The 15,791-nt window shown below is 39.2% G+C and overlaps 1 pseudogene; it reads left to right on the top strand.

Annotated features, from left to right (window-relative positions):
* Window positions 1–815: 815 nt before the first annotated feature.
* On the top strand, window positions 816–5,957 carry LOC136242710 (sialate O-acetylesterase-like; annotated as a pseudogene).
* Window positions 5,958–15,791: the final 9,834 nt, after the last annotated feature.

Below are 15,791 nucleotides of genomic sequence, written 5' to 3'. Positions count from 1 at the left end.
TTGCAAATCACTGTAAAATATAATTTTGATTACCTGAATACACTTGACCAGTTTCCGGAAACCTCAGAAACCCCCCTAGATCCGCCCCTGGTGTCTAATAATAATATTGTAAAAAAGAAAACAAAATAATAATGATAATATAAACATTATTGAAAAAGAGAAGTTTCTTATGTCCACAATTCAATTAGTTGCTAGAATTTATGCCAAGTTTCAAGAAGATGGAAAGGCCTACAAACAGGCAAATATGGTTGACAATTTCAACTCATTGAGAGACAAACCTCTTCATGGTCAGTTCTTATTAAACATGAAATCTTTGATCATAGATTCAAAGACCTTGACAGCAACTAAGGTCAGTTAAACTCACTGCATGGACAATAATTGTTTGGATTCTGCAGAGATCCATTTTTATAACATTGGAACTACATAAGCAGACCTCCAATACTCCTATCTCAAATGAATGTTGAAATATTTGTCAGTGGCACTACAAAATAATCTGCTATTTCAGTCTCTTAAGAGTTTATGATGGATATTGTCAGGCCTTATGTAGAGGGATTCAAATCAAGTAACTTTGTGGACTGCTTCCATCTCAACCTGTATCATTGATATTCTTTCTCTCTCCAAGGAAAGCAATTAGGAAAACTCAATTGCTTACTCTTTCCTGTGAATCCCTAAGTACATGCATCACTAAAATGAATTTTAACATACAATGTGATCAGTTCCTGTTATAACCAGTGTGACCACAACATTGCCAATCCATTACTATAAAATGATTGGTATCTGTTGATAGGTGTACAGAACTATATAGCAATATGAAGTGTGTTCAGCTAATATTACTACTGGTGACTCTTCACACATCACTATGGTGTGGTGTATATGGTAGATCTGACACTGCTGAAAATGGTGAGTGTGTGATGATATTGTGTGTAGTGTGATCTTTGGAGGCCAATTCTTGTTTGTTAATTTAATCATGTCTCTGGCACTCGGTAATTGTCTGGATGTGCAGTCTCACTTGTGCTCTAGATTATATGCTCAACACTGCCAACAACTTGCTACTTTTCTTCTGAATGATCTTCCCATTCTTTAGTGCAGCTGGCTAGCGAGAAGTGGGCTTCCAATTGGCTTACCTGTCTTCCTCTCAAACGTCACCAGTTATAAACTGCATTCTGTGATGCTGTTTCCTTGGATATGCTTGAAATACTCTATTGTTGGATGAAAACCATCAATTGTCAGGCATCTACCAGCAAAAGACTCTGATGATTTACCATACCAGCACCATCTGTTAGAGCTATAATTGGCTGCTATAGTTTATTACTTTCCATCTCACTTGCAGAAGCTAGACTGCGATCAGAAATATATGAGAATGCCACCACTTCTATTCCCAGGCATGATGCTTCTTATAAACAGTTTTATACTTTACTCCTTGTGTCCAAATTGGAGTCCAAAATATTTTTTTTGTTTACCAATGCCTGTAGTTGAAGTTGCTGCTTAAACTACATTTATTCTCAGACAACAGCCAGTTCTTCCAAGCAATAAATATGTAAATGGGACAGAAATAAATTAATTATAGCTGTGCTGATACTGGCCAATGATAACTCCAACCATAACATGTGCTGGTAAGCTGTACCAGCATGCCAGCTATAGCATAATGTTAAAATGCCTTTTGTATTTGCACTTGTGTATATGTTGTATAGTTGCAGCAAATTAAGTCATTAAATAAATGAATAAGTAGTGGCAGCAGTGTAAAAGGAGAGGCATGTTCCCTTGTCTATATATTGGACTTGATGTGCTCCTAATACAGCAGACCAGCTACAATACCATGTGTTTTATTAAATGTACAGCAGAATTGTTCAGTGTCAGCATGATTCCTTTTGTTGTTAGCTAATAGACTATGTTTATAAAACAAGTATTAGCTATGTTCTTCCTTAATTGTAGATGGAGATTTCAGTTTTGCCAGTTACTACAATGACCACATGGTGTTACAAAGAGCTCCAATGAAGGCCACCTTGTGGGGATTCCTTCGTAATGATGCTGTGAATAGATTGGTGACTGTGAACTTCAACAATAAGAAATATAATGCTGTTTACATTAAAGGTTAGACTAACAATTATTATGATACAGTATTTGCTACAATAGCAAAGTCCAGTGCCTACCAAAAGCATGGCCTCAGTCAGAATAAGTATAGTACAGCTCAGGAAGTATATATCTCATAGCTAGAGTTTGATTATGCCAATCTACGCAAGGGGGTCTGGGGGCATGCTCTGCCAGGGAAGTTTTTGAAAGCTAGCAATTTCAGCAGTCTAGCAAGGACTACTATATTAATAAATGCTTGACTCCTGTATTGTTCTATTAGGATGTATCTTGGAGACACCATGGAGCCGCCCCTAGAAGCAAACTCAATTCTGAATCTTAATCATTTGCATGCTAATGTGTTTAGGAGGTACTAGATTGGAAACCAGTCACCAAAATTCCTATATAGAGCCTCCCATGCAGGAAAACATAGTATGTGGTGTTGTTGGTGATGTGTCAGTTGAAGTCACATTAAAACTTTGACAGTATAGAACTGAGTGCCCCCTAGTACAGTATGTACATATAATTATGTGAATACCACAATATAAAGCATGTCTGCAGTAACCGTTTACTAATTTGTGTATATATTTGTAGATACTCCTACAACATATCGGTGGATGGTGACAATGGACCCAACACAAGAAGGTGGTCCACATGTCATCACAGCTACAGCTGGAAATCTCACCCTCACACTTAACGATGTCTTGTTTGGTGATGTGTGGATATGTAGTGGTCAGAGTAACATGCAGTTTACTGTGTCATCTGTAAGTAATGCACATCATATTACAAGTGTTTGATTACGGTATCACTGTATAAGGTGTTCAATGCTACAGAAGAAATAGCCGCCTCTACCAATTACCCTGAGATCAGGGTTTTCACAGCATCAATGAAAGAATCAACTAAACCCAAAATTGATTTGTTGGGTATTAATCAGATGTGGTCAGTGGCAGGACCTAGTGAGTGCAGCTAAATGTATTGACAGTAGAGTAGTCAATGCATGATCTACTCCTTACACCTGCAGCACATGCATGAGCTATTACATCGTAGCTATAGCTTGAAAGCTTTGAAAGAACAATTTTCTTGCTTTATGACTGCTAGCTTACTAAAATGTTTGTGTTGATGTGCTTTATCAGGCATGCTTAATCTGCAACCCATACATGTGTTTAATGAACAGTCCCAGTGAGCTTATTAAGCTTAAAAGTTTGCTTCAATGTGATAGCTATACCTGGTGAAGATTATGAAATGCAGATTGTCAGAGAATGATGTATAATTATTATTGGTATGTGGAAGTACTATATTTGGCCCGGGGTGGACTGTACATGTATTATATGCTATGATTATGAACAGCTGATCTGGTTCGCTTATATCAGTCATAGTGCAGTTTGTAAAATTTTTACATCTATAGCAATCCTCAAACATTTCGTTAGTCTTGATATTCATGAAGTACCATGGTATTAAAAAGCACTGTAATGCTCTATAGGTACAATTGGACATGGTAATTGGACTTATTTCTCTGCCACTTGTTGGTTCTTTGGGAGAAATCTTTATGACAGTTTGAAGTATCCTATTGGACTGGTAGCAACTAGCTGGGAAGGTACTGCCATAGAGGTGTGGTCATCTCCAGATGCACTGAAGAAATGTGAAAATGATGAACCCCTACCACCACAGTACGTAATATAAATGAATGTACACATACACAAGGTACATCAAGGGCATAACCAGATGTTTTGTGATGCCAGGGCCTATGGATACATACCATATCTAGATGACATTTATGTAACACGCAAAGCACGTCAACCTAAGGAGAAGCTCTCAATTCCTACTTCAGTAGTATGTCATCTACACCTGTAGCTATACTATAGTGGAAATTTAATTAAATCACATTACTGAAGTAGGAATTAAATGTCCACTAGTATAGCTGCGACCTCCCTTGTTTCCTTGCTTTTTATTTCTATGATCTCTACTTAAATATAAGATTTCTAACTTTTTCTTAGATATATATAGCTACTTGTTCGTTTACTTATTGTAACAATGACTAGTGAACCAATGTATAACCACCACATCAAAGAAAAAGAATGGTGTCAGCCGGATCATAATGCTTGCCCGAACTATCGACTATTGGAAAGCGTTGTTGCCATTCGCTTCATTTTCAACTTTGTTCTACCCATTATACCATACTCAGTGCATGGTGACTTGATCCCCAGCAACATGCAATCTAAGCACTGGAATCTAGAATGTTCTCTGCATTTAACCTGAATCTCCTATGACATTGGTGCAGAAGAGAAAACCACACTAGGATAGGATTATCATTATATATACCATATATATATATATAAATATATATATATATATATATATATATATATATATATATATATATATATATCAAGTATTTTACTTTCTGATAATTGATTGTTGTACATACATTTATTACATAGATCTGACATTCCCAATACTCCATCAGTATTGTGGAATTCCATGATTCATCCCTTCCTAGACATGACCATATATGGTGCTATTTGGTACCAAGGAGAAACCAATACTCTAGAGCCTGACACATACAATTGTACCTTCCCAGCAATGATTGATGACTGGAGGGCTAAGTGGTATGAAGGAAATCACAAAAATACAAATGAAATGTTTCCATTTGGATTTGTTCAGGTAAATCATAATTGAGTTATGCAATTTAATGTAATTGATGAGTACGTAATTAACAAAATATATAATTGCTGCTGTAATTTGTAAATTAGGATTCTGAAATTTTAGTATTTGAGTACTCAGAGTTGTTAATGATTGTGTTAATGATTGAGTAGCTACTCACAAAATACATGTATAAATGCCTGAAACATTTTACAAATATTCCAAGTAACAGCAAAGTACGTTCCTGACTAGCAAAGTAGAGTAAATTACACAATTCAAGCTCCACAGCCTTCTTGGTGGCATAAAAATTGAGTCACGTGATCTTGACAAGCCAGCACTTAAGTACTATCCAAATACCAATATCTATAATGATAACCCAAATTATTTTTTCTCAGCCCTATTATTAATATACTATTCTTACCATCCTCTTTTAGCTTTCCACAGTGGGTGACAGTAATAACACTATGAATGGATTTGCTGACATACGTTGGCACCAGACAGCCGATTATGGATAAGTCCCAAATGCTCGTATGAAGGAGGTCTTCATGGCTGTTACAATGGACCTGGGTGATCCTACCTCTCCTTTTCATTCTGTCCATCCCAGAGACAAACAAGATGTAGGATATCGACTTGCTTTAGCTGGAAGAGCTGTAGCATACAAGAAAGAGTCACTATACTACACAGGACCCATAGCCAGTGCAGCATATTATTCACCACAGTTTATCATAGTACACTACACTGATGTAATGAACAATATTCTGGAAATCCGATCTCAGTCTGGCTTTGAAGTATATTGCATAAAAGAAGGACAACCAACTTGGATGGAATCCTTTGTGTTAAAAGCAGTTAGAAATTTTGTCATTATTGATAATTCCTGTGATGCTGGTGATTTCCCCAGTCATGTCCGCTACAGCTGGAGAGATTACCCATGTGATTTCAAGAAGTGTGCTGTCTACAGTGGTGACCTTCCTTCACCACCTTTTATTCTGCCTGCAAGATGTGCAAGACAAGCAAGCATTTTAAGGCAGCTGGAGCACATTTATTCACTTTTGTAGTTAACATTACTAGCATACACCAGTTATTTATTGTTTGGCAGCTACAGTGGCTGTATTAGATTATATTTACCAGTATTGTACAACTTTGCAAGTATAAAGCTAGGTTACACACAGATGTACAATTAGTAACATGCAATCCTTGAACATTCCTATTACCATGGCAGAGGAGAGCTGGTCACCCTGTTTAGGGGAGGGCAGTGATGAAGGACCCCTTTAAATTTTTACTATGTAATAGCTGGGTAGCCAGTAAAGCTACAACATTTCTAATAAAAATTGGTACTGATCCATCAGTTTGATGACAATAGTTATATTTATTATTTGCTGGTGGGCAGCACAGCTGGGATGTAAAATTAATATAGTACATTATATTACAATTGGCTCAGCTAAAACTTTTGTTCCACTCCTATACAATAGCAGACCAACTACATAATACATGTTTAATACATATATATACATAAGGGATGTATTAGCAGACCACAGTAAGATTGGGATAAAAGCAGAGTATTTCAACTGTCTGTCACCTACAACAGATATCTGAGTTATGTATATATTTAACATGAGCTGAGTCATTTGTACTAAAATGATCACATGATGCCGTGGATATGCTGCAAGACAAAAAAATAATAAATGGAGAACAAAGAGCATTGCCAATGGCGACAGACTGTAGCTACATAATAATAGCAGTTAATAGCAAGCACAACCATGCACATAGCAATTAACAGCCTAAGGTAGGGTCCACAATCCGAAAAATCAACTTCTACAAATCAATCCCCCTACCATTGTGGGATGTTCATTGTAGTATGCCATTGCTTGATCCACCATGAAACCGGAGGCACGATTGTTGTCTTCACAGAAATATCATTTTCAGTATCTCACAAGATGCAAGATTTATTTTTAAAATTTCGTGCTCCACACAAAGGACCGGATGAAACTTGCTACTTAGCCAAATCGTATCCAGAGTTGTTGTAGTTGAAAAGTACGCACAGAAATAAGTAAATGATTTGCTGGGTGCCCGGCACAGGGTTGCTTTCTTTGAAAAAACAGACAAAGAAATACAAAGTTTCGAATTCAAACTGCCCTACCACCCAGGGCAAGAGAAGCCAACTATTCCTCATAGTGTTTCGATACGGTTGGGTGCATAGTCTGTCTATGCTGTTAGTTTGGAAAAGATCTGAGACTTCTCACCATCTGGGTGACGAGCGTCAAAATTTTCTGCAGCATCAAAGAATTGTGTCGCGCTTTCTAGCCATTTCCAGCGCTTCTGCAGCCACAACAATCATCAATTATAGACTAAAACTATGGCAAAAGATGTCCCTGAACGTTTGGTAATAGCGGTTGTCAATCATTGTTTCATCCACAGCTTCCACGCCTCGCTCTAAGCTATGCATCAAGGGAGGCAGCAAAATCGTCCAAATTTGACTTCACCTCTCACGCTCCACAGCAGCTTCGAATCTTCACTAGATCACCCTACATCACCATTATGCTTCAAAACATCCCAAAACAAACCGAAAAATGCACAAAATCTTTCATTTTTGATTCGAGCTGGGTGGAGCTCCTGGTGAGCTGCTGGTATACTGCATCATATGAAATCACAGAAACACCAACTACTACTACTACCAAACGTTTTGAACCATCTTTTATCATCATTCTAAACAAAATTAAGTGACCAGTGTGGCATCAGAAGTACTGGAAAGCACTTTGGTACCATTGAGAGAATCCCTTGAAATGACGCACGAAAATTTTGACGTTCTTCACCCAGATGGTGAGAAGTCTCAGATCCTTTCCAGACTAACAGCATAGACAGACTATGCATCCAACCTTATCACATCACTATGAGGAAGAGTTGGCTTTTCTTATCTTGGCTGGTAGGGCACTTTGAAAATTAGTGTTTTGTTTTCTGATTTTTGAGAGAAAGCAACCCTGTGCCGGTAACCCAGTGAATCATTTGCTTATTACTGTGCGTACTTTTTAACTACATTAACTCCTAGATAATACCTAGCTAAGCAGCAAGTTCTATCCTGTTCTTTGTGTAGAGCACGAAATTTTAAAAATAATTTTTGCATCTCACGAAATACTAAAATCGATAGTTCTGTGAAGACAACAATCGTGCCTCCGGTTTCATAGTGGATCTAGCAATGGGATACTACAATGAACATCCCACAATGGTAGGGGGATTGATTTGTGAAAGTTGATTTTTCGGATTGCGGACCCTACCTAAGGGCATTTCGTGTATGTTGTTTGTTCTCTCCATCAGCGTTCAGTATGTGGGATGCAATTTGGCAGTTTCTCGGGGCCCATATCAGTGATCAGTCTGGGCACTCCTGGCACTAAAAGGCTTCAGGTGGAGAGCTATGCATCATCACACAAACTTACCAGCTGGAAACTGCACCTCCTTCGCACAATGGCCTGCCGAGGTGAGGCTTTCTCCCATCCCATACACGAGTGACTCTGAAGGTAGCCTAGTTATGCGAGACTAAAGAAACACGACTATCAAAATGTTTTAACTAACACAAACTAACCTCCAGCGATTAGTAGCAACTTCCAATCATGTTTATTAAGCAGGAGTAGCAACCACTCGTCCTTCAATCGTCGTACGTTTCTATCACCTCCACGAAAACATCCGCCCATTATACGATTGGCTCTTCATACAACATGGATTCTATTCCAGGTGAGTGCGAAGCCTTAGGCCTTGTAGTTTTCTCAAACATTATTTATTATTTATTCATTCATTATTGACATAATTTTAACCGCGTTTCGTATTATCTTTAGTACTTGGTTGTAGGACCGGGTCATACAACCAAGTACATACACCAACATTGCAACCTACCCATTGGGCGAGTATAAACAGTGCCATAGCCAGCACTCAGAGCAGTGTGTGTGTGTGCCGGTGGAAATGATACATGTGCATACGTACACAGGCAAGGGAGTTTAGCTGGCATCAGAAAACCACAATACTAAAACACAACTTACACAAAAAAGTCAAGTTAGCTATACTAAAAGTATATATTGTAGGTGTGACGTACCTATAGACTCTGTTGTAACTAGAGGCCACTGGTGATGTGCCAGTAGCCTCTAGTTAGTATTGTGGTGTGGAATTGGCACTAGTTGGCACAGTACTAGTGATCACAGTGAATTGTCATTATTAAAATTTTTACCATTAACCTACCATCACAGCCATTTCTTGGCCACCACCTTGGATTTCACATCCTTTTTCACCATAACCTTTTTGAGGGCTGCACTCTTTTTTTACAGCTTGGCTGTTTTGGATTAGATTTCACTTCTTTTTGTATTTGTATACCCCAAAGCCGGCCATAGCCTATGGCCGGCTTTGGGACTTTTTAAACCTATCTTTTTTTCTTTGCCACAGGAAGAAGAAAAGATGAAGCAGATGTACTTTTAAAATTTCTGATTTTATCAGTAAATGTGCAAATTATATATATAATACATATATTTATCACAGAACTCGCCATGGTGGTTTCTTTGTAGCTGAACAATCTACAAGGTAACTTCTTCTAGCTGATCTCTCTACAGGGTGATTTGTTTGTAGCTGAACTATCTACAAGGTAACTTCTTCTAGCTGATCTTTCTGCAGGGTGATTTGTTTGTAGCTGAATTCTGTACAGGTGATTTGTTTGCAGCTGAGCTCTTTACAGAATAGTTTCTTTGTAGCTGAACTCTCTACAAGGTAACTTCTTCTAACTGATCTTTCTACAGGGCAATTTGTTTGTGGCTGAATTTTTTACAGGGTGATTTGTTTGCAGCTGAACTCTCTACATGGTGGTTTCTTTGTAGCTGAACTCTCTACAAGGTAATTTCTTCTAGTTGATCTCTCTACAGGGTGATTTGTTTGTAGCTGAATTCTGTACAGGTGATTCGTTGCAGCTGAACTCTTTACAGAATGGTTTCTTTGTAGCTGAACTCTCTACAAGGTAACTTCTTCTTGCTGAACTCTCTACATGGTGGTTTGTTTGTAGCCGAACTCTCTACAAGGTGACTTATTCTAGCAGATCTTTCTACAGGGTGATTTGTTTGTAGTTGAGTTCTCTACAGGGTGATTTGTTTGCAGCTGAACTCTCTACATGGTAGTTTCTTTGTAGCTGAACTCTCTACAATGTGACTTCTTCTAGCTGAACTCTCTACAAGGTGACTTGTTTCTAGCTGAACTCTCTACAGATGATTTGTTTGCAGCTGAACTCCCTACATGGTGGTTTCTTTGTAACTGAACTCTCTGCAAGGTGACTTCTTCTAGCTGATCTCTCTACAGGGAGATTTGTTTGTAGCTTAACTCTCTACAGGTGATTTGTTTGCAGCTGAACTCTCTACATGATGGTTTCTTTGTAGCTGAACTCTCTACAAGGTAATTTCTTCTAGCTGATCTCTCTACAGGACGATTTGTTTGTAGCTGAACTCTCTACATGATGGTTTCTTTGTAGCTGAACTCTCTACAAGGTGATTTCTTCTATAGCTGATCTTTCTACAGGGTGATTTGTTTGTAGCTGAACTCTATACATGATGGTTTCTTTGTAGCTGAACTCTCTACAAGGTGATTTCTTCTATAGCTGATCTTTCTACAGGGTGATTTGTTTGTAGCTTAACTCTCTACATGATGGTTTCTTCGTAGCTGAACTCTCTACAAGGTAACTTCTTCTAGCTGATCTTTTTACAGGACAATTTGTTTGTAGCTGAACTCTCACATGATTGTTTCTTTGAAGCTGAACTCTCTACAAGGTGATTTCTTCTAGCTGATCTTTCTACAGGGTGATTTGTTTGTAGCAGAACTCTCTACAAGGAAACTTCTTCTAGCTGATCTCTCTACAGGGAGATTTGTTTGTAGCTGAACTCTGTACACGTGATTTGTTTGCGGCTGAATTCTCTACATGATGGTTTCTTTGTAGCTGAACTATCTACAAGGTGACATCTTCTAGCTGATCTTTCAACAGGGTGATTTGTTTGTAACTAAACTCTCTACAAGAAAACTTCTTCTAACTGATGTCTGAACAGGGTGAATTGTTTGTAGCTGAACTCTCTACAGGGTGATTTGTTTGTAGCTGATCTCTATACAGGTTACTTATTTCTAACTGATCTCTTGAATTCTGTTCAGGGTGACTGCTCTATTAGGATGACTGCTCTATTAGAGTATCTCGATCTCGCACTTGCTACACCAAGTTGGATTTCGTGTTATAACTCCGTGGCTTTAAGTCTGATTTTTCTACACCATTGAAGAGCCTTTCTAAGATGATAACTCCATCTGTACAGCGATTTTCAAAGCATTACCCCAAGCGGTTTACCTGGTAGGCGTGGCAAGCAGTCGTTTTTTATTAGCTAATCTCGATTGCGTAATTGTTACACACTGTTGGTTTTTTTGTTGTATCTTCCTGGTTTTTAGCTCGATTTCTTTCAAACCACAAAAGGTTTGAGGTTCAATAGTTAACCTATTCACCCACCAATTTTCAGCTTCTTCCCATACGCGGTTTACCCTGTAGGCGTGACAACATATTGGTGTTATTTTTCGTGAATAATCGCTCATAACTCTTTGCCTGTTTATCGTAGTCCAGCCAAAGTTGGTACAGAGATGCGCCTTTATACCCCCCTTCTGTGTGCCAAATTTCAAGGCGATCGGATAAGGCGTTCGCGTTTTATAGCAGTTTTTGTAAGTGTGCGAAAAGAGGAAGAAAAATAATAAGAAAAAAAAAACTAAGAAACTAAGCCAATTTTTGAAGTCGCATATCTCGGGAACGCTTGAAGCGATTTCGCTCAACTTTGGAATGTGGAGTGCTGAAGGTGGAGGGAGTGTCCACAGCAAAATTTGTGTTGTTTCATCAAGGCAGCACAGAGCTACGGAGGTACGAAAATTGCGTTTTCTTTCTTCCTGTCAATATACTCACGGGGTTGCGCGCCGGCTTCTTGGGCCGCACGACACAACCGTGTGTCTTGATAAGAAAAAAAAACGGAGAAACTAAGCCAATTTGTGAAGTCGCATATCTCGGGAACGCTTGAAGCGATTTCGCTCAAATTTGGAATGTGGAGTGCTGAAGTTGGAGGGAGTGTCCACAGCAAAAATCGTCTTGTTTTATCAAGGCAGCACAGAGCTACGGAGGTGCGACAATTGCGTTTTCGTTCCTCCTGTCAATATACTCAACTCACGGGTGTTGCGCGCCGGCTTCTTGGGCCGCACGACACACAACCGTGTGTCTTGATTTGCACACACACGCTCGCACACACACTACACTTTTATGTACCGTGGCGTTTACACTCGCTTGTCGAGTCCTGTACATTACATATAAGCAATTAATTAATTACATTGAAACACTGATTACCTTGTTGCTCACGAGTCATGCGAGTGCATCAGCTGGTTGTTTACAAGTGCATCAGGTATCACGAGCGCTGTCTAACATGGCTAGTGAGAAGGAGACCTCTAATTGGCTTACTTGTCTTCCTCTCAAACGTCACAATTTTGTCTACACAAAACTGTGTTCCGTGATGCTGTTTTCCTACAGTATGTTATCACTTGATGCTATTTTACTTCAGCTTAAAATACTCTGTTGTTGGATAAAAACCACTCAGACATCTACCAGTAATCCTGCACAAAATACCTTGATGATTTACCATAAAACATTGTAACATTGTAACTACATTAAACATTGTAACTATACATGAGCAGACCTCAAATCCAATGGAAGCACTCCTAATGTTGAAATATTTGTCAGTGGCCGCTACAAAGTTATCTACTGTTTTAGTCTTACAAGACTCTACTATGGATATTGTCAGGACCAATTTAGAAGAGTTCAAACCAAGTAAATGCTCATGGACTGCCTCCATCTCAACCTGTATCATTGATAAACAGTATATGTATCCCTTCTCTCTTTCCAAGGAAAGCAATTAGGAACACTCAATTACTTACTCTTTCATGTGAAGCCCTAAGTACATGCATCAATACAATAATTTTTAACATATGGTGTGATCAGTTCCTGTTAACCAGTGTGGCCACAATAATACCAATCCATTAGCTACTATAACATGATCAGTATCTGTTCATTTTAGTGATGCATGTACCATCACAAATTGCCAAATAAGTTAAAACACCTTTAACAGGACAAGCAGGAGCATCAGTTTTCCCAAATATAAATTAATGCCAGGGCGAAAGGGATCTGTCTTGGATTGCTTGATTCTAACCCGAATCATGGATGGGGATGACCTGCTGTCCACAGCAACATCACTGAGTGACAGGTGCACTGATGGGTCGGGGTTGTAGCCATCCTGGGAAGGTACAGTAAGCTCACTACTCCTCAAGAAGGCCATACAACATGCTGCCCATATCATGACATGGTCATAAGAAGATATGTACAGGAGAAGATGGAAAATAGAACTCATCATTAGGCGGATCTGAGGGGGGGCCAAGGGGTGCTGTGCCCCCCCTGGCCCTTCCCTTGCCCCCCTTGGACTCACAGTACTATATTGATACCAGAAACTGGAATCATGCATTCACACTGTATTCAGAAGTATAGAAAGCCAATGGGCAAATAGAAGACAACAGTTATAAATGTACTTTACAGTTATACTGTACACTGTAAAGAAAGTAAGTTTAAGTTTTTGTGCCAAGATCGAGATACTCTAATAGAGCAGTCACTACTCTAATAGAACAGTCACAATTCTAATGTCATAACAATACTAGCTACACCTTTATATTTTGATTTATTACACTTTACCATCAAACAGGTTTTATCTCAGATAGGCTAACTAATCTTTATATAAATTGCAAGCATACACTTTTAAGCTAAATGTTACCAACAATGCTCCCAAATTCAAACCTAGGAGGTCTAATTTTTAAAAATTTTCTCTAACTACGATCTTAAAATTGTATGTCTATCATTCATCCAGCTATACTGAATATAGTTATACAACTGAATATAACCTGTGTACTATAATTCCTCTTAGTGGAATAGATGCTGTTGTACACTAAAACTTCTTGCCCCCCCTTGGCCCCCCCTGACAGTGCCTCCTAGATCCGCCTATGGAACTCATGATGTCCAGTATGATGGGTCTGCTAATGCGAGGAGGTTGAGAAATAGCCTGGGTCTTCTTTATGCCTTTTAAAACTTGTTGCAAATGAGGAGTGAGCTGCAAACTGTAAATTGACTGGTAACCAGTTGCAACATGCATGTTGCGAACTGCAGAAAGGTATACACTTGGTGGCGGTGTGTGACAAACCAACAATGGCAAGGTGGGTAATAAAAAGTAGAAGGGTATGTTCATTAGTAGGAAGTGGGGGCCGATGAATTGCAGAACAAAAATCTAGGTACCTCTGCTGCCCTGCCGCGTAGGTGACACGGGTGGCAGATGAGATACCATTGTCAAAGTATCTGTGAAGCATGTTCTGAATGAGTGTGAGGTCCAGTCCGGGAAATGAGGTGATATAGTGAAGAGAAGAGATGGTGTTGGAATCGGTGTTGCCTGCGGGCAGGCAACACCGATTCCAACACCATTGCCACTGCCCCTTCTCTAATTGGATGACATTATTTCTAGACAACATATCAGCAAAATGATTATCAGCCCCAGCTATATGCTTAGCAATAGTTTGAATGTCAAACATAGCAACAAAAAACCATTAGGATCTTAAAAGGTGCATAACCAGCTTATTTTTTGAATACCATTTGTTAATAGCAGTATAACTAAGCCCGCACTGAAATACGCTATACCTGGAAAGATATGGACCCCACACAGCACAACACAAGACAATTGGCACACGTTCCTTGGCCATTATTCCCAGGAGCTGCCACTCCCGTGACCATTTCCACTGAAACCAACGTAATCCCCAACATGCTCCACATCCAGAAGCATCAGTTTGAATGGTAAAGTCTGACTGCACATGCTGGTCAGGTTTTTACAGAAAAGAAAGACCATTCCAACTGCCTATGAAAGTATGCCACCAAAAAACACCTGACCGAAATGACTTAGACAGGCGAGTTAATATAAATAGTGCATCTTTTCTTAGTTTGACAGCTTTGGAGTATAATTGAGCTACAAAAGACCAACCACTTCTGACTAGACTACTTTGGTAGCATGCTGTAATAGTCCAACAAGTGAAAGGATTTCATGTTTGGTAGCTGACCATCTATAGAGCCATAATAACAATTCATCTTGAATTCTGTGCAACTTGTCTTCGTGAAGACGAATTTCCATATGTTTGGAGTAAAGAACTATTCCCAGGAAGGCAAGAGTAGATGATGGATCCTCAACTTTTTCAGTAGTTGAAGGAACTCAGAGCTCTGCACATGCTGTAGTGAAAGTGTCAAGGTTCTGCTGACAGTCAGATGAACCAGGTGGCCCAATCAGAAGTAAATCATCATGGTAGTGCAATTTATTCCACGTTACTTAACAATCCAGCAAGAATATTAAAAGCTTAGGGGCTGACCTAAGCCCAAAGAGGAGGCAGGCATCGAAATAAATGGATTAATCCCATCACATTGCAAGTAGATGCCTGTCTGCGGGATGGATGGGAAGAAGATGGAATGCGTGTTTAATGTCGACTTTAGTAAGAAGTGCACCAGGGCCTGTGTCAATAATCTTTGATATAGCATCATCTATTGAAACATAATTGAGGCTGCACAAATGAAGAGGAATGCCATCATTCACGCTATGATGTTTAGGATAAGATAGATCAATGATTAGACGCCATTTATTGACCTGATTGTGCTTAGAAATAACCCCAAAATGACTAATCTGCAGATGGCTATGGGATAAATTCTTAAAAGGACCAGCCACATGATAGCTCTGTACTTCGGTGTAAAGGTAATCTTGTACAACATCAGGATGAAGGTTCGCACCATGTAGATTCTTTCGAGCGCTCTTAAGGGACGGCAAAGACTCATCATAGCCAATATGAAAGCCTTCTGTAATTTCTGACAAAGAATTGAGCTAAGTCCTGAAATGCATGGATATGCTTGCAAAGCTCTAGACCAAGCAGAGCATTGAGAGGTGTGTAAATAAAGCACGTTGAGGGAGACTAACATAGACTTGCCTTGCATATGA

Source organism: Dysidea avara, chromosome 13 (genome assembly GCF_963678975.1).
Source record: "Dysidea avara chromosome 13, odDysAvar1.4, whole genome shotgun sequence".
NCBI classification, from domain to species: domain Eukaryota; kingdom Metazoa; phylum Porifera; class Demospongiae; order Dictyoceratida; family Dysideidae; genus Dysidea; species Dysidea avara.
The sequence above is the reverse complement of the archived record's forward strand: the minus strand, read 5'-3'. Positions and strand labels throughout refer to the sequence as shown.